This window comes from Carettochelys insculpta, chromosome 4, assembly GCF_033958435.1.
Source record: "Carettochelys insculpta isolate YL-2023 chromosome 4, ASM3395843v1, whole genome shotgun sequence".
In the NCBI taxonomy this organism is placed as follows: Eukaryota; Metazoa; Chordata; order Testudines; family Carettochelyidae; genus Carettochelys; species Carettochelys insculpta.
Genome location: NC_134140.1, coordinates 113,544,507 through 113,561,261, shown reverse-complemented (window position 1 = coordinate 113,561,261; position 16,755 = coordinate 113,544,507). Strand labels below are relative to the sequence as shown.

Below are 16,755 nucleotides of genomic sequence, written 5' to 3'. Positions count from 1 at the left end.
CAGGCAGTGTGAAGGGACGAAGATGAATAAAACAGACCCACAGAAAAAGAGATGTGAGGGTGGTGGGGGAAGCTGGATAAAGACTCAGTTCTGAAACAGGTTCTCTTATGAGATTTTCAAAAGTTTCCAGGGCTCCCACCACTCAAGTAGGAAGGTGCCCCCATGAATGTTTCAGCCTAAAAGGACTTAGCAGGAACAAGTGAACACCCACCTGTTCACTCCCCCTTACCTTGCTGCATGCGGGGGTAACTCAAACATGCGTATTTGAACAGAACACCTGACTCAAGAATAATGCAAAGCTAAAACAACATTTATATTATAGGATGTGTGTTATTGTGTGTTACTGGAGAAGTGAAAAAGACGGTGTTGGGGGAATCAAAGCTGCAGTGTCATATCAAAAAATTACAAACTAGGAAAATGAGGAGACACACACTCATGCTCACACACAGAGAGAACACCACGATAAGGGTTACCTTACTGGGTGGGTGTGCATATATGGCCTGCCCTCACACAGAGCTGCCGGGTATCCATGCAGAAGCCTGAAATAGAGAAAAAAGAGCAGTGGTTGTTGTCCCCTTTTTCACTGGCACAATCTCCATGATGACTACATAAATTACAGCTTTCCAGAGGATGGCCCTGGAAGGAAGGCCCTGCTGGCCATTTCTGGAGCGGACAATCATTTCCAATGCAATGTTCAAACCATGTCCATGGGCAGATTCAGCAACACCTTCTGGTACAGTTTTATCTTCCAACCATGTATGTCACAGAGTGTGTGCAGCCATCACTTCCCCCATTGGTCAATAAACCCCAGCAATCACCTGGCACTCCATCATTACTGCAAAAACAGCTGGTTCCTCTCTGCTGCAATGTCATATCTCACATTTTACCTAATCTATACAGCTGGCTGGGAATGTGAATTTCACACCTGCAAAAAATTACAGGGTCTGAGGAAAAGAAATTGTTCTGAATTGGGCCAAAAAGCCAGAATTTCAAAAAATAAATGTGGAAATGAAATTCCACAGTATTTTATTTGGAAAACAACGAGACTATGAATGTTCTGGCTTTTCCCACCTTTGCAGCCCACCTGTTTGGCTTCGTTCTAAAGACACTTTCCCACTTTTGACAAATCAGCATTTTCTGTCCAACTATTTCTGACCAGCTCTACCCCTCTGTGAACTTATAGTGTGTCCATCATTTGAGTCCAGTGGCTAGGGATCAGTTGTATCCCTGTTTCATTGTTATTTCTCTAGATGAGTTAATAGTGGTATGCCAACATTTATCAACATTTCCAGCAAATGTATCTGGCCTTTCGAGTGCAGTATGTTTCTTGAATAAAGTTACTGTTTATGGAGAGATTCCAACCCCCTATAGAGAACAGGGCCTGGATTAGAGTCAACATTCACACCCTTCTTGGGGTTTGGCCTTACTGGTACTTTACAAGAAGAATACAAAGCAAGCCTCAGTGTAAGATTCTTCCCAGAGCATGGTTTTCTCTTCCCAACCACATCCTCCCATCAGGACCTTCCTTGTTCTAGCTCCCTACTTGCTTCCCTTTAAAGAACGTCTCCCACCTCCATTATATTCAAGGCAGACGTAATGGTCCAAAGCGGTCACAATCAGACAGCACAACCTCTGCAGCTTTTCTCATGTTTCTAACACCTGTGAACAAAATGGGTCAATGGAAGGGTCTGGCTGCCCTGTTACAGGCATGTTTTTTCCAGTGTAATTTACTCCAACATGTATATTTTGTGTTGTGCTAATCATTACATGAGGTATTTCAGAGGGCAGGAACAAAAAGCTAGCACCTCTACAAAGTGAGATACATAAAAGGTGCTGTGTTCTCCTAGCAACAAAAGTTGTAAAATAATGCAACGATATCCAAAATGATGTGATGAAAACGATATAATAGTAGTTTAATGTTGTTATGGGAACACACAGTTAGATTTAAGTACATGTATCCAGAATTTTAAACAAATAATCTAAGCAATATATTTTTGCTAATTAATCCAATTCAGTTTACAGTCATCATAATTCATTAGCATTTACAACAGATCTCTCTTGAATTCTGATTTTAATTAGCTATGTATTGCTCCAACTTGTACTATTTTTATCTTAATTCTAGCTGTCTACTCTTTGACCCCCATAAACTGAAATTGTTATCTCATCTCCATTTATGTAGAGACAAAATGATTGTTTTGTTTTGTATTTCAATGCATCATTTATAACATGACCTTATACACACACACACACATATATATATATATATATATATATATATATATATATATATATATATATATATATTGTGGTTCCTTGTCAGAACAAGGGGTCACAATAACACAACTGGAGCAACTAGTCAAAGCAGAGCTGTTGGAGAGGAGCAGAAAACAACTGGGATATGAGGACTTGTCTGCCCAGCACCACTCTCAGAGATGGAAGAGACATGCTATTCGACTGTTGTAATCTCAGCTGCTGGGGTTTTTTGTTTTTGTTTTTTTTTGCGGGGGGGCAAGGTGTTGTACAAAATGTCCAGAATTCAAACTGTGTAGTTCTGAGAGAGATAAAGGAACACTGGTGCAATGGGGTAGCTCTTACCTCCAGAGGAATGTTGTGATGATGGTGCTTCACGCTGTTTCCCTGACGTTCCTTAAAAATAAATAAACAAACAACATTTAAACTAATGTCATTTGTACTACTTGACTCGACATGTTGCTCTCTGTCTCAGTGGTCTCTATTGTGCAGGCTCTTCATTTCAAATGGAAGAGATGAGGGGAGAGGGGATCCCAGATGGTACACCCTGTAGAAATGGTTAATTAGGGAAAGTGGTTATTTTTATTGAGAGTAGAATTTAATATTGTTCATAAATGAAATTTGTCAACACATGGCTCCAGAAGCTGGGATCCTAGGGACCGACCTATACTTTTATCCAGCCCTGACTTCTTGGACGTCAATAGAGCAATGCAGTTTACACTAATTGAGGATCTCTTTCTATACTTCTATATATACATTATTATTACAACATTCACTTGTACACCATTGAAAATCAGCATGGACACATACCAATGAGGGTTTGGAAATTCCAAAGGGGTGTACTCCCAACTGAGTTCTGAATCATAGAATCATAGAATGCTAGGACTGGAAGGGACCCTCAGAGGTCATCGAGTCCAGCCACATGCCCTCAGGGCAGGACCAAGTACCGTCTAGACCATCCCTGATAGACATTTATCTAACGTGTTCTTAAATATCTCCAGAAATGGAGATTCCACAACCTCCCTAGGCAATTTATTCCAGTGTTTGACCACCCTGACAGTTAGGAACTTTTTCCTAATGTCCAACCTAAACCTCCCTTGCTGCAGTTTAAGCCCATTGCTTCTTGCTCTATCCTCAGAGGCCAAGAACAAGTTTTCTCCCTCCTCCTTACGACACCCTTTTAGATTCCTGAAAACTGCTGTCATGTTCCCCCTTAATCTTCTTTTTTCCAAACTAAACAAGCCCAATTCTTTCAGCCTTTCTTCACAGGTCATGTTCTCTAGACCTTTGATCATTCTTGCTGCTCTTTTCTGGACCCTTTCCAATTTCTCCACATCTTTCTTGAAATGTGGCGCCCAGAACTGGACACAATACTCCAACTGAGGCCTAACCAGCGCAGAGTAGAGCAGGAGAATGACTTCTTGCATTGTTCACAACACACCTCTTAATGCATCCCAGAATCATGTTTGCTTTTTTTGGTAACAGCATCTCACTGTTGACTCATATTTAACTTGCGATCCACTATAACCCCTAAATCCCTTTCTGCCATACTCCTTCCTAGACAGTCGCTTCCCATTCTGTATGTGTGAAACTGATTGTTCCTTCCTAAGTGGAGCACTTTGCATTTGTCTTTATTAAACTTCATCCTGTTTACTTCAGACCATTTCTCCAATTTGTCCACATCATTTTGAATTTTGACCCCATCCTCCAAAGCAGTTGCAACCCCTCCTAGCTTAGTATCATCTGCACACTCCAACGTGCTAGGTGAGTATAAGACAACACAGAATGCTTCTCCTGTTTTTGAGCACCTTAAGCCAGTCAAGCAATATCTCTGCCTGCTGCCCAAGTAAACTACTTGGATAATTCAGTTTCCTCATTTCTAAAATGGGATAAAAATACTATGCCACTGTGGTCAATTTCCTTGAGATAATCGGGCTCAAAATAATGAATTCCCAAATAATATGAACAAAAGTCATGTTGGTGGCATTAACCAAGCTACAACATAATAAGGCCACGTGGTCCTGAGCATTCCCTCAGCTGACTCTGTTTGGGTGGCTACATGAAGAAAAACAGCAGCAGCCAGTGGTTTAAATGCATACAAGAAAGAAAACTCAAGAAAATTGACTGTCAGGGGTTCTGCAAGCCTTCTCCTCCACCTCCACTGGTACGCTGGCAGACACAACTCCTCTTGTCAGCACAGAGTGGAAGCACTGGTTCCCAGAGGGCCAATTTAGCACTGTGCCAGCCCTGCAGGCAGGAGTGTTTTAAAAACTTCTCCTGTGCAGCATTCTCTGGAGTTTGTCCATTTTGAAGACAAAAATGAGGAAAAACAAGAATGTCATTTGCAAGTGGAAAGCCAGGCACTAGCCTTATTCCACAGAGCCCAGCTCACAGGTACAAAAGTAAATAGTCTTTTCCCTTCTGCTTTGTTGTGCCTGTTTTCCATTTTCTGCCTCCCTGCCTGCAGTAAAAGCACTGTGCCCCAGAGCTCCTGAACCGGTTTATTTTTCACCTGCTGTCAGGTCACCTGAAATAGTACTAATGTGACACCGAAGGCTTTGCCGCATTCAGTATGGAGGGAAAAAAGAACACAGCCGCAATGGGAGACTGACCAGAAGCTGCCAGTGAAACATCTATGTCTGTGGGATTCCAACTTGATTCAAAGCCTCCCATTCCTAGCACAAGCATCATGGGAGAATGGTGTCACCACTGACACCACACCCCTCTCAGTCTTTGCCATTTACATACTCCCTTCCTTCACCCAACAGCAATTCCTTTGGTCCTGCCACTGCCCAGATTGTCCTCTCTCTCTAGACAGTCTATATTCATAGCCAAGCAAAGGAACTTGGGTCCTTGAATAGTTGGTGCAAACCCTGACTGAGAACACCTGTATCCTTCTTCCCATCCAGTGACCTTGCAGAAGCAATTTAACCCTACACCTTCGAAGGCTACACAGTTCGTAACTAAAGCCCCATTTCAGAAAAGTAACTAAGCCTTTCTTCTCGAGACCTTTGCAAATGCCCAAATGCTCTGCTCCCATACTACCACACATTACTTCTCATTACAATGTTCACTCACACTTACAGCTTCCCTGTCAGGGAGAACAGCCTTGGCACAGCAGTCTGGATGCATATACCCATGGGGCTCTGAAAATGCCATTGGTTGTTCACTCAGTTGAGCAATGAATATCCAGACATATTGCACATGCCAAAATGTGAGCCAGTTTGCCAACATCTACGGCCTAAAAAAAACTTCTTGAAAACCTCCTCTTGTTAGCAGAGCACTCTAAGTCAGCTAGGCAAAATCTCCACTGACTGCCCAAAAGGAGGACTTTGGGTGTACTTATTGCTAGACTGTATCCTTTTTTGTAGAACTTCTGCAGAGTGTTCCTGCAAAGCAGTGCGATGCTAATACTGCATTGATACACCACATTTTTCTGTCCTGTGAGTAGAGGAGGAGGAAGAAATGCCCAGTAATGTGTTTTCTTTGCAGACATTAATGGATCTTTCGCTTACGTGAGTTTGTTTTGAAAGGCTCTTTGTAGTGGTATCAAGGGATCCTGCAATTACCGTATTGTGTACAATATCCCTAGCATGTATTCAATTTCAATTTATGGCTGATATTTTATTAAGTCACTGAGAAGCTGCTGACTGAATGACTCAGGGGGAAGTGCGTGTCTATGCGTGTTTGTTCGCCTACATATCACTAATTCTATAGGATGGAACGTGCCTGTCCCATTTGCGGGTACATCAGTTCCCTCAACTGACCAAAGCACAGATCTTGACACCTTTTAACTGAGTAGTACTTTAGGCCTGGCTCCACAAAGGGACTTAGGTTTTGTGATACTGAATGTTTCAATGCCTAGCTTTTAGGTGCTTAGAAAATCCCTAGAACAATGTGATGCAGAAAGCCAGAGTTTGGTACTTAGTCCTGTATAATGAATGGCTTGAAATAGGTGTGTAAGAATGGGATCCACAAAAGTCAGCACCTAGGTGGAAAGATGCCTAAGAAAGCCAAAGGGAGATGCAAAGAAGGGTGTGGTCTAAGCCCTGCCACTCTTACGGAGTCGGCTGCCTGTGTCTAAGCTCCAAGGAAGAATAGATTTCTGGTAGTGAACCGCAACCACAAACCCCTCTCTTGGAGTCAGGTGTCTTAGGTGCCTAAGTGGCTTAGGTGCCTAAGTTATTTCTTATAAGAATGAATTAGGTACCCACTTCACACCATACAAATAAGAAGCATGGTGGGAAGGAAAGCAGAAGTGGGTGCTCACCCTATAATTTCTAGATCTGTAGTAAGCACACTCACCTTGGATGTGGGAGACCCACAATTACTTTCCTTCTCCACCTAAGAGGGAGAAAGGATTTGAATTGGGGTCCCCCACGTTTGGGCTATGAGAGACCCTGGTGTCAGGTTTCCTCAATTTTTCCTATTGAAGCTGTTCCCCTGTCCATAAATAATTAAAGAGCCATTGCATTCAGGAGTCTGGGTCTCTTCTTCCCAAGTCAGTGTCCTAAAGCCAGGCTGCAGAGTCACTTCTTCCAATGTGAAAACTCAGTATGGATTCAAAGGGCAGCAACCTCTACAGGAGAAACTGAGCAGAGCCAGTCTAGCAGGGCCCGGCCAATGGGTGAGACCCGAGGTGGCACATTGACAGTGGGGCCCAGCCAATGGGCAGTGGATGCTATAGTCAATTGGAGCACAGGACCCTGAAGGTATGGGGCTCAAAGCAACCATCTTGCTTGCTTTGTCCTAAGGCTGGACCTGAAATGGAGGGAAGCTCACCTCAGAATATCCCACAGCTCAGTAGCTAGAACATTCTCCTGAAAGAGGGGAGAACCCAGTCCACATCCTTTTTCACTCTCTGGCAGAAGTGCTCTGACCACTAGGATAAAAGCTCTCCAGTGGGTACCACCACAGAATTTGGAATGGGCAGCTCCTGAACATACTTCCAGATCTGGCTCTGCGGCTGAGATAAGTCCACTTCTGTCTATCTTCTGTGCTCCCCATTTATGGATCACACTGGGGCTGGAGTCAGGCAGTAGTGTGTGCGCTTTGCGACAGAAAATTAGCCAGCTAGGGAACTTTCACAGCAAAATAATTAGGTTCTGAGTGTGTTTAGATGCCAAGACACAGGATGAACCTCTCTAATCTGTCACCCTCAAGACCTAACCAGGGCCAGATGAGAGTATTTGTCAAATCATGGGAGGTGAATATTGTCTAGCAGCATTACCAACACTTCCACTGCTTACTGGGTTCTTAGAAAACATTCAGAGGTAAATGACAGCTAAGTAAAAGCACAGAACACTGAGGGCCGGGATTGGTGGCTTTAAACAAACTTCATAGGACCATGGGAAACTTGGCCACAACTATGATTAGAGGTCATCCATCTAACTAAAATCATGCTGGATTATGGATGTTGCTGGAGCAGAGTGTGTCAGATTAGAGAGGTTCAACCTGTACGAGGCAACAGTCAAGGGCTATGTCTACCCTCCAGCAATCTGTTGAGAGAAGTTACATTCAGAAGAGATCTTCTAACAAAACTTCTGTTGACAGATCACATCCACACACAAAAGTGGGTCGAAAGAGCAATCCACTCTGTCAACAGACTGCCCTTCTGTTCTCTTGACAGAAAGACCAACTGGAAGCTCAGCAAACAGGGCTGCCTGGTAAACTGGAATCCCTGTCTGTCGACAGAAGCCCTGCGGAACATCTACATGGCTTTTTTTTGTTGACAGAAACTGTGGACAAAGGTGTTCTTCCTCATTCCGGAGAGGCAGATCATTGTCGGTGGAAGTGCCAAGTTTTGTTGCCAGACTGCCAACAAACCACATTTTGTGTGTAGACGCTCCACAGGTTCTGTTGACAAAAAGCCCTGTTTTGCTGACAAAACCATCCCATGTAGACGTAGTCAAGTTGGGGGTCATATAACTTGCAGTGGTATCCAAAACCGGGACTTGGGGGCCTAAATATTTGAGTTAGTCATTTTGTGCTTAACATCCAGGAAGACAGGCTGAAATGAGGGAGTCAACAGGTGCAGCAAGCAAAGAGTTAACAGGCATCATAAATTTGTAAGTTATCAGCACAGAGATAAGTGAAAAGTCAGAGTGGATGAGGTCCTTTAGAAATAAGACTGGAGAGGAGGAAGAAATAGAAGGTGCTTAAGAGGCAAATTCTCGTACACCCTGAGGGTAAAAGAAGGGTGCAGCAGATATGAAGGAGCAATCAGAGATGGAAGGGGAGACTCATGTAAGACCAAGAAGAATGCAAAGCTGAGGATACCAAGTCATGAACAGAGGGCAGAGGAAGCAGATGGACTATAGCTTTCAGAAATGGCCAGAAAAAACTAATAACTGTGGTGAAAATAATTGAGAGTGAAAACCCAAATGGAAAAGATCCTGGAAGCCACTGGAGACAAGAAAGTGAAGGCAACAACTGTGCAAGGCTGATCTGTTGAATTGAAAGGTGAAAAGACTAAAGGAGTTGAGAGAGTAGCTGGAAAGACAGTAAGGACATGAGTGATGTTTTTGACTATGGGGGAATCCAGGGCTGTTTGTACTTTGGAAGGAAGCCACCAAAGGAGAAGGGGAAGTTATAAGCTATAGGAGAAAATACTCTGCCTTTGTTATATTACCTTTATCCAAGAATTGGTGGCTATGGTGAAACTGAGTGTGAAAGACAAATTACAGTGTGTGTATATGTGCATGGGAACACTTGGTAAAAATAACTAAGTCATGCAAATTTTATATGCGCACTTTACTTTTTAATGATCTTTCAAGCTCTCTTGTGCTTTCAAGGCTTTGAACATATATTTCCATTGATCGTTCACTCTCTCTCTCTCTCTCACCTCTTTGGCAAAAGATCTTTAGAATGGGAAAGAATAAAAGAAAAACGTTACTAAAACAAATACAACAGGCCTAACTGCATTAATGTATTCCCCGCGCAAGTCAACAACTTTCAGATTTGCCACTAAATACTTGTTAATTTATGCAAAGAGGCCCTCTCAGAGGAAAGAAAAATCAATTCCACATGTCAAGAGCAAGAACTCAGCACAATTTTGTCATTCAGCTAAAAACGTCACTTTCATATTTTTATCAGCAATGGAACCAAAAGCAACGAAATCTGCTGTCTAAATTTGATCTTTTGATCAGTTTTCCTTGCAGGCAACAAAATGCCAAATTCAGACTATTATTTGACTTAATAACAGAGAGCAAAATGGGAAAAAAAAAAGTCTTGTTCCTTTCATATAATTCTGAACAGTCCCAAACATCATTTGAAATCCCAGAAGCCTCGGAGCACTCATTAATAATCCTGGTGTTAATATGCAAATTGTTGGGGAAATATCACACAAAAATATTTTGCGTTAATTGCTTATTCCTCTGAGGCTCTTTACATGGCTTTATCACAGTGAATTATGCCAGCAATGCAAGAGTGGTTCATTTATAAATGACGGACTGGGAAAATAGTTTTCATTCTGGTTGATAAAAGTTAATCTTATGCAAAACAGCAAAACTCATAATAAATTTTCCATGGAAAATAACTAACTCCATTCAGGTAGGAAAAATATTTACCTGGATGTTTTAAACTGTTCATACAAATGTTTAAGAAATTGACTAAGTGATTACTTGAGTCATTGCTTTAGTAAGTAAGCAGCAGTGTTGATGGAGCAATCAGTGCACAGGAGTGGGAACTAGAAAAGATGGTTCTAATCCAAGTTCTGATTCTGGCACCTAAGATCATAAGAATGGCCATAGCGGGCCCTACCATTGGTCCATCTAGCCCACTATCTTGTTTTCCTACAGACACGTCAGAGGGAAAGAATAAAACAGTGAAATTAGCAAGTGTTGCGCCCCCTGGTGTCCAGTCTGCACTTTCAGTGGTCACAGGCTTAGGTGCACATGGAGCAAGCGATTGCATCCCTGACCATTTTCACTAATAACCTGTTCTCCATGAATGTATGTAATTCCCTTTTGAACCCAGTTATACTTTTGCTCTTCACAACTTCCCCTGGCACTGAGCACCACAGATTGGTTGTGCATTGTGTGAAGAAGTATTTCTCTGTGCTCGTTTTAAATCTACTGCCTCTTAAATTTATTGGGTGACCCTTGGTTTGTATGATACATGAAGGGGTAAATAACACTTCCTTGTTCAGCTTCCCTACACCATTTGTGTTTTGATAGACAACTATAGAGGGATGTGATGAAGGTCTCTTTTCCAAAGCTGAACAATCCTTAACTTTTTAATCTCTCTTTATGTGGAAGCTGTTCCATACCCCCACTCATTTTTGTTGATATTCTTGTATTAGCTTTCCAATTCTAATATGCCTTTTTTTAAGATGAGGCAACCAGAACTGCATTTAGTGTGCCAAGTGACACTATATCCTGGATTTATACATGTCATTATGCTATTTTCTCTCTTATTATCTAACCCTTTCCTAATGGTTTGCTAAGAGTGTGTTAGCTTTTTGGACTGCCACTGCACATTGAGCGGATGTTTTCAGAGAACTATCCACAATAATACCAAGATCTCTTTATTGAGCAGTAACAGCTATTTTAGACCACTTCATTTTTCATGTCTAGCCGGCATTAGGTTTTTTCTAATGTGCATTACTTTGTATTTATCAACAGTGAATTTCATCTGCCATTTTGTTGCCCAGTTACTCAGTTTAATTAATACAGTCAGCTTTGGCATTCTTGGCAGTCACTTAATAACAAGTAGGATGTCTTCATGTCACCTTCCTGTGTGTGAGTCCATTGATGGCTTATCAGCCCAATTTTGGAGCCGCAGTTCTTCTTAACTGTAACTGTAGCTGGTGGAGGGGTACAGGGTGGTTTTTGACGCTCTTTTTTCCTTCGTCTCTCCTCATCTCCACTGCAGTGGAACCTCTGAAATTGTGCTACCCCCGCATGGATTACTGTTCTCCACTGGAGATGGTCTTGGACAAAGTTCTCCCAAGTGTCAACACCGATGCTGCATTTTTTCCTGCACGCCTTCAACATTTCCCTATATCACTTACCCTGGTCCCCAACTCTTCTCCATGAGTCCTCCGAATAGGAAAACAGAATCTGTTTTGGGAGATGCCGATCAGACATCTGAACTATGTGACCAGTCCAATGGAGTTGTTGATGAATGATAATGGCTTCAATGCTAGTCATGTTCCACTCTTTCCAGATGCTAGTGTTCGTGAGCCTCTCCTCCCACAGATATTTAGGGTTATCCTGAGGCAGCATAATTCTGTATTGTCTGCCAACTTTGTCACTTCCCTCTTTACTTCTTTTTCCAGATAATTTATGAACGTATTGCAATACAAATCCTTGTAGGCCCCACAGCTCTCCACTGTGAAAAGCAACCATTTATTTCTACCGCTTGTTTTGTATCTCTGATGCATGAGAGGACCTTCCCTTACTTTGCTTAAGCGCCTTTCGTGAGGACCTCATCAACAGCTTTCTGAAACTCCAAGTACATTATATCCACTGAATCACCTTTGGGCACTTTTTTTGACATCTCCCTGCAGCCGTGAGGAAATTGTTTTCAGTTCTCAGCTTTGGTTTTGCTCATAAAATAAGGATGATGATAATACATGATTCTCAGTCATTTTGTAAAGAAAGGTTTGTGTACAAATCACTCAGAGGCAAAGAAGTGCCAAGTTTTAGCAATAAACGTATGGTGCACAGCATTTTGTCTGGGTCTTTAGGCTGTAAAAGCACATTTAAATCCTATCTGGAAACCAATAGTGAGTCAGTGGCACACAAGCTCGTTTCTATGTCAGTAAATAAACAAATCCCTTCCTGCACTTCTGGATCTAAATACAACAGAGCACCATTCTGCTACAGGCATTTGGCAGATGGTGAGCCAGAGTTGAGGGGGGAGGGGAAGAGGCAGTGGTTGTTTTTGGTTTTTTGCTTTGATTCTTTTCATTGTGTAACATTTCAAGGCAATCGACATTTTCTTTCCATCTGAGCTGTGAGAAGGGATTTGTTTAGATGAACATGCGCTTGCAAGAAAGACAGCAGAAGTGTTACAGCTGGGCCACTGGAGCGTTCAGCGAAGTGTGGAGAAAAAGCAGTCTGGCATCAAAACCTCCTTTTCTGAAAAATCCAGGTTTCAGGAAATGGAGCGCCCCAGTCCAAGCCCATTCAGCTCCCCCAAAAAATGTGGCTGGGAACTGGGCTTGGGGAAGTGCAATGGGTTAAAGCCAGGTTGCTCTGCTTCCCCCCACTGTGGTAAGTGTGTGTATGTGCGGGGGCAACCCCTGCAGGGAGAGGTGGGTGAGGCTTGGAGGAAGGGGTTGAGTGGGGGGGGGGGTGAGGGCAGAGCAGGGGTGGAAAGATGGGGGGCAGGGCCGGGGGTGCAGTGGGGTTGTCCTCGGCCCTGCACCCCCAATGGATGGCACTGGGTCAATGACTCTTGATACAGCAGAGACATACTTTGCTATTGCAAGGGTGTAATTTGTCAAGTCCAAATAGTGATTACTTATGGATTAGGTGGTGTTAGACCACAAACAACAACAACGATTCAACAACATGGTATTCTGAACACATACACCAGCCAATCTGGTAGCCAGGACCAGATTAATTCTTCTGGAGGCCCAGAGCTATTAGCTTTTGTGGGGGCCCATAGGCTCCAGGGTGGGGCCAAAGTGAGGGGTTCAGGGTGTGGGAAGGGGGAGCAGGGCCTTGGTGGGAGGGAGGATGCAGCAGCGGGCTGAGTGTGTGGGCAGAGGGTCTTGGCAGGACATAGGGTACAAGATTGGGTTAGGGTGGAGTCTTGGCAGGAGGTAGGATGCAATATTGAGCTGGGAGTATGGGTGGGGGGTCTCAGTGGGAGGGGAGATAGGGTGCAGGAGCGGGCTGAGTGAAAGGGTGAGGACTCAGCAGGAAGTAGAGTGCAGAAGTGGGTTTGACATGAGAAAGGGGTCTTGGCAGGAGGTAGGGTGCATAAGCAGGCTGGGACTGGGAGGGTGGTACCTGGCTGGAGTTAAGATGCAAAATCGAGCTGGGTTTGTGGGCACAGAGGCTGGCTGGGTGGTAGGGTGCAGGAGCAGGGTGGGGACGCAGGGTGTGGGTAGAACATAGGTGAAGGTGTGAGCTTGAGGTGGGGGTAGGGTGTGGGGGCTGGGCAGGACGTAGGGCATGGGAGGAGGCAGGGGACACAATGAGTGAGTGAAGGAGGAAGACAAGAAGGCTTCACAACAGTGATATCAACTAGTTTTTAAAGAGCCTAGTTGTGCACAAAACTTAAAAGCACAATGGGTTGTTTTGAATTGAAAACCTGTCAGTCAATCAGGCTATACCTGTCATATTTTACTTTAATTACACTTCTCTAAGAAGGAAGGCAAGATTCCTTGGGATTTTTGACTTGCTTTTTAGTTACAAAGTGCCTCATACATGTAGGCCCACTAGATAAAATGCTGAGCTCATTGAAGTCAGTAGAAAAGCTCCCACTGACTTCAATGGGAGCAGGAGTTCACCCACTGTGGATACCATTCTGCCACTGTAAGATCTTCTTCACATTTCCATTGCTGGAGGAGTAACAGTTTTGCAGTTACGTTAATTCTCAGAAGAAATTCCTTTTGTTCGTTTGTTAATATTTAATGTGAAATTTAAATCTTCGAGGACAGAGATCTTTTGATTCATGGGCCAATCTAAGATCATTATCATATTAATCCTCTTCATTACTTCTTCCCAGATAAGCATTTATGTATGCACAGTACCATAACAAGTGGGGTAGAGCTGTTTCCCAGGGCTCTGGCCTCAGGCAGCTTTTATCATACAAGACAGAGCCTCTCACTTCAGACCTGAATTTACTCTCTCACAGACCTGGTGCTTCTCTTTTTTTCCCCTCCTGTCTTACGTTACCCACATCACAGGTTCATTACATACACATAAAAAGTTGGGAAATGAAAGTTATAAAAATATTATGTGCACTTCATCATTTAATCTCACACATCATTTCAAATTGCCTGATAGTTCTTGTTTTGCTGCTGTTGGATCATTGTTCCCTATTCAGTTCAGAGGTATGTGTACAGAAAATTCTATCCAAAGCTACACAGGAACGGCATTCTCCTGCACCAGCTAATAAGAATGATTGTGAGATATAGCCCTAAGATCTATTGTCCCCAGTACCTTAGTAAATGAGCACCTTCCAGTTTTGAATATTTCAACTTCCCAACAGCCTCCCGCAGTAAGGACATCTCCATCATACAGATGATGAACAGAAGCATAGAGAGGCCTAGCAATTTTCCCAGTGTTTCTGAGCACATCTTTGTGAGATCCATGATCTGAACTCAAGTCTCCAAAGACCCACACTAGTTCTAATCATTGGACATCTTCCATCCATTCATGTAGAGAACTCAAAGTCCTTTATAAAGGAAGGTTAGTGTCATTGTTCAGCTCTTACGGCTGGAGAAATTGCGTTACCAAGAGGAGCGGTGCCTTGTACGCTGTCAGGACAGGGCAAAAGCAGAGCTTGAATGAGCATCCAGGTCACAGACTCCCAGGGTCATGTCAGCACAGAATATGTTATTTTCCTACCTCTGTCACTGAACTGGATTCCACCAGTGACTGGGCTATGTGCATAGGTTTAATTTTTAAAGCTGGGAGGGAGGGCTGGGAGTCTATCAGGATTTGACCTACAATTGCGGTTGACTAAGAGGAGCTGCTACATCAGTGAATCTTGACTTCCCTGATCGCTCATATATATATATATAAAACTGTTGCATTATTAACTTTTGGAATGGCCCATGAGGAACTCTGCAACCCTCTTTGCACTCCTATTGCCTGCCACCTCCCCCATGCCTTTTTTTCTTTTTTTTTTGCCACTGTTAATGCCAGAGTATCACTACCAGTGAATTAGCCTATAGTGTTTATATGCCAATCTACGAGTGCTCATTGTTGAGTGTTCCCCTTGGTAAAATCATCCATCAGATATTAATTCCATTATAATCTTTTTCAAGAGGTTGTCAGCATAAAAATAATCTCATCCCAAATAAAAGAAAACATGCACTTTGAGCTATGGCACTTCCAACAGAAACAGCAACAACTCTCTGGTTGAATCAGGATTTCAGAATGCTTGGGGAAACCTCTGAGTTAATCCACTGTGTTGCCTTGCGGGCTTATCCAACACACCCATTTGTTTCTGAAGGAAAAAAATCTGAAAGAAGAGAGATGCTAATGAGAGACAGATGAGTGCTTCTCAGAGCATTTGAAGACTGAGAGTAGACAGGAGACTTTGGGGCAGGTTCTCAGCTGGTGTTAGCTGATTTACCCTCATTGACTGTAGCAGAGATACACCAATTTACACTAGTCAGAGAGCTAACTTTGTAGTTTTTCAGCCCATTTATTTTCTTTTCTCATTGGAAAGAAAGAAGGGTTTTGAGGTTAAGGCATGGGCCAGAGAATCAGAATTTTGTGTTCTAGTCCCAGTGTGCCTCAGACCTTGTACGACCTTGGGTAAATCAGGAGCCCATTCTGACCTCAGTTTCACTAAGTATAGAATAGGGATACTGGCACTTACCCTACTTCATAGTCTTGTAAGGTGTCATTCACTAATAATGTTTTCAGGGTCTAACCAAAAGCTCTGCTGTTGTAGCAGGCTGGGAGGCACACTTCCATGGGCTATGTAGACATCCCCGAAATGTCTTCAAGATACTTAGATGGAGCTCTGTACAAGAACATAAGGTGGTATTCTTCATCAGCGGGCCTGGTGATTTGAAGACCTCGAACTTGTCCAAGTAATTTTTATCTAGTTTCTCTATTTTAGCCTCTGATCCTATTTTATTTTCGCTGGTTTTCACTATGTTGGACATCCAATTGCTACTAACCTTTTACTAGCCAGAAGTACATGGAACTGGACGAAATGACTTCTTAAGTTCCCTTCAACTCCTTTGATTCCATGATTATAGTTCTTCTCCTTTATTTCTCTAGGAAATATTAAATATCTGGGGGAAAAAAAATGAGGACAAGAATGGTAAAAGATTAAAACAATACCCTGAATCCTCACAACATGGCATCACCACCAGTATCCTTTCTTTGGGTTTTATTGTTTGAGAAAGAAACTCATATTATCTTACCAAAACAAAAAAGCAGTCAAGTAGCACTTTAAAGACTAACGAAATAATTTATTAGGTGAGCTTTCGTGGGACAGACCCACTTCTTCAGACCATAGCCAGACCAGAACCAGATGGCTATGGTCTGAAGAAGTGGGTCTGTCCCACGAAAGCTCACCTAATAAATTGTTAGTCTTTAAAGTGCTACTTGACTGCTTTTTTGTTTTGATAGTGTATAGACTAGCATGGCTCCCTCTCTGTTATTATCTTACCAGTTCTGGTTCCATTTCCATGGAGGTTGTGACAGCAAAACTGTTCATCGTCATCTGTGCTTGGAAAGTGCCCCCCCCCCCCGCCCCGACGAACAAACTTTCTTAATTGTGAACCATGTGCTGCAGATCTGTGCAGCCCACTCACAAGGTGCTCTTCTGTCTTCACAATGTTTGCCAGGGGGAGGCTCA

At 43.0% G+C, this 16,755-nt stretch overlaps 1 long non-coding RNA gene across 1 annotated transcript; it reads right to left on the bottom strand.

Annotated features, from left to right (window-relative positions):
• Positions 1-478: 478 nt before the first annotated feature.
• Positions 479-16,106, bottom strand: LOC142012260 (uncharacterized). The gene is made up of 3 exons (XR_012645291.1): positions 16,070-16,106; positions 2,596-2,646; positions 479-539 (listed from the first exon to the last, which is right to left on the bottom strand). It is a non-coding gene; the product is annotated as an uncharacterized LOC142012260 (long non-coding RNA).
• Positions 16,107-16,755: the final 649 nt, after the last annotated feature.